The sequence below is a fragment of the Tupaia chinensis genome, unplaced genomic scaffold (genome assembly GCF_000334495.1).
Source record: "Tupaia chinensis unplaced genomic scaffold, TupChi_1.0 Scaffold143943_1, whole genome shotgun sequence".
NCBI lineage: Eukaryota > Metazoa > Chordata > Mammalia > Scandentia > Tupaiidae > Tupaia > Tupaia belangeri.
Window position 1 is genome coordinate 580480 of NW_006203794.1, and position 3231 is coordinate 583710.

General features: G+C 36.4%; 1 protein-coding gene across 1 annotated transcript in view; it reads left to right on the forward strand.

Moving 5' to 3' along the window:
- LOC102468869 (kelch-like protein 1) overlaps nucleotides 1–3231 on the forward strand; it is a 244376-nt gene that overhangs the window by 32064 nt on the left and 209081 nt on the right. The window lies entirely within an intron of this gene.

Below are 3231 nucleotides of genomic sequence, written 5' to 3' on the forward strand. Positions count from 1 at the left end.
TCTATTATTATTATTATTATTATTATTATTATTATTATTATTATTTTGAGAGATATTTTTTGCTATAGGGCACATGCACTCACGGGAGAGACAAAGAGAGACAGAAAGTGAGAAATCACCCCCCCCCCAAAGGGTATGGTCACTCTGCAATCCTTCCACTTGCCTCTTGGGATTTGGGCCACACAGACACACTTACCTGACAAAAGTTTTAAGCTGCTGGGTCTGTGATTCAAACCACAGTCAACTTCATGGGAATCCAGTGACTTCACCATTATTCCACTTCCATGTGGACTTGATACACTTAGTTAAAAGGAATAATAAAGACAGAATTGTGAAAATGACATGGTTTTCAGGTACTTTTCTGATCTATTATATTGATATATTCTCTTGGGTTTCCATAATATTATATTTAGTATAATCAAATGATTTTGCTAATTTAGAAAACATTTGGAATTGTTGCCCAACCTACAAGTAGTAGCTGTATTTCTGCAGCATAAACTAATAAATAAAGCATGTCTTTGCCCTTTAGAAGTTCACAGGTCAAGTAGACAGAAGAGTGGTTGAAAAATAAATGTTTTGCACAGTAACACTGAATGATAGAAGGAAGTTTAAAGACATAATTCATGCCATTGAGGACATTATCTGAGTTTACACTCATCTACAGTTAAAGACAGTTTCAAGTTTAGGCAGAGAAGGACATATGTAATAAACACATGTGAAAAGCAGAGGCAGAGAGTATGGACTGATGGTCTGTTCTATGTGATACTTTTTAGAACTGGCATGTAAGATGAGGAGACAAAGGCAGGTGTAGGCCTGATTATCAAAGCAGCAAGAATCTAGTTTATGGAAAATACCTAGTTGTATTTTCGCAGCATTTTTAGTACCAGGAGAACAAGTGAGAGTATTGTGAAGATCAGATACTGGTGCCAAAAGACCAGGAAACTAGTATTAGTCTGTCCTTTTTGAGGCTTTGTCTTATCCTAGAAAGAAATTTGCAAACCCTAATATCACACTAAGTAAATGAAAGCTCTTGGGAAAAGAAGTGCATTCAGCTCTGAATGCTGAACTTTGGAGTAGCAATGTAATAGAAAGATAGACATTTTCCAGCTGCAGTAATTTTGAATTAATATTTTGACAAAGCAAAAATTGCACTGGAAAATAATAGACAATTAAGCAAGACTTTAATCAGGCTACTGTGGTAAGTGAGAGAGAACAGAACTAAGCCTAAAACTAATATTGCTGAAATAACGGATGGGAAGGATTTAGGTACTGGAGTGCGAGAGAGAACACAGGCCACCTGTGTTCCCTAGCTGATCTCACTGAAGGGAAAGGAAACACTTATTTTATTTTATGTTTTAGTTTTTGCTATGGGTTACATGTGCTTACTGGAGAGAGACTCAAGGAGAGGAAAAGTGAGAAAGTATACCTGTGGAGAATGGCCACATCACAATCCCTTCTCCTCCATTCTCTCTGGATTTGGGGCCTGCGTGCACATGCACCTGACATGTTTTTCAAGTCACCAGGTCCAGGCTCAAATTGTGCAGTTGGCCGTGTGGGATCAGGCTGCCTTACTCACTACTCATCCAGCTGGACCAACACTCTCAATATTTTTGTGACAGGGTAATTTAAAATGTGGAGAAATGTCTCCACCTATATTAGTCTCCTACCTACCCACAGAAATTGAGAGGTAGGAGAGCTATACGCCCTAATGTTGACATCTTAAATATATGGCTTTCAGGTCTTGGGGAATAAAACAGTACTCAGTTGTAGAACTGACAAGGAGGTTATTAAAAAGCATATCTCAAAGGAGTATAGAAAACAATTATACTTTTTTTTGGTTAATTATCTTTTTAAATAGGAAAAGGCAGGATTTTTCTTTAAATAAATTTTAAATGTTGGACCATGGCATTAAGTACCTTTCCTTTTCCACAAAATGGACTTCAATGAGTATGCCTATCAAACGAGAATAGATGTGACAATTCACAAATAGAAATGGATGTCAGTAAAAACTGAGCAGCTATCTCAAGTATGTTTTTAATAGACATTTTTAAGTTTTCTAAGTTCACACTCTACTAAAAGAGGTTGAGGGATAGTCAGGAAGAAGTCTTTCTGAAGTTTATTCAACTTGAGTGGATTATCAAGATCATTTTGGTTAATTGCAATTTGCATGCAACCTGAAACAGCAATATAAAGGAATATTCACCTCTGAGCTAAGAAGGCATAAACAAAACCACGTTATTGTTTCCTAGAATGGGAAGAATTATGAAGCTAACATTTTAGGGACTCTTTCGACAATGAAAAGACATAGATTGCAGTCTCTGTGGTCTGGCAGGCTTGTATTTCCCATGTGCAAAAGTAGGTCAAAAGACACTCAGCTTCCTGCTGCACGGAGCCGGAAGGTGTTTTCAAAGCTCCCTGCTGAATATAATGACCCAGATTTGACTCTGTTCATGAGGGCAGGCAAGATGCAAAGCTGTCTCTCAAATGTCACAGCTACCATGGCCAATATGCATATCTCCCTGGTGGTAAATAAATTTCTAATTGTGAGTTGACAAGAAAGGGCTAGATGAATAAATAATTATTTGGTATTATCGGGAAGTTGTAGATAGGACATAATCACCTGCCTTGCTACCTCCCATGTAACACGGTGTGACAATAGAAGAGATCAAGCGAGCAATTGTGCAGAAGAGAAGAATGAGAGGTATTTCAGTATGTACGTCTATTGAGTCGCTAGCTAGCTAACAGATCTCTAGGACTTTTCTTTGAAAAAGGCTAAAACTAAATCCATCCTAGCAAGGAGAAAAACTATGAATGAATGAACAGAAATATTTGTAAAGAATTAGCCCTCTGAGTATATTTTCTTGAATTTTAAGATCTGAGAGGGTTTGGAGAAATTAAAGAAGATAAACTTGGTCAAGAATTGATAGTTACTGTCAATTTTGTAGAATCAGTGTGTTCAACAGAGGTAGGACAAAGTGTTTTAATGTGATTTAAACAGATAAAATGTTTTAAGAATGCTAGAAAGTCTCTAAGATTTGAAAGAATCATATGTGGCTAATTTATTTCATTAGAAATTATAGAAAGGAATAGGTAGGTAAAGCACTGTAGAATAAATGTTCAAAGTAAATGTTAATGATTGCAGTTTACTTTTTGATTTAAAGAAAACACAATCATCATTTAAAGAATTCATGTAGTAAACATGTGTACATAACATGACACGAGAAACACTCT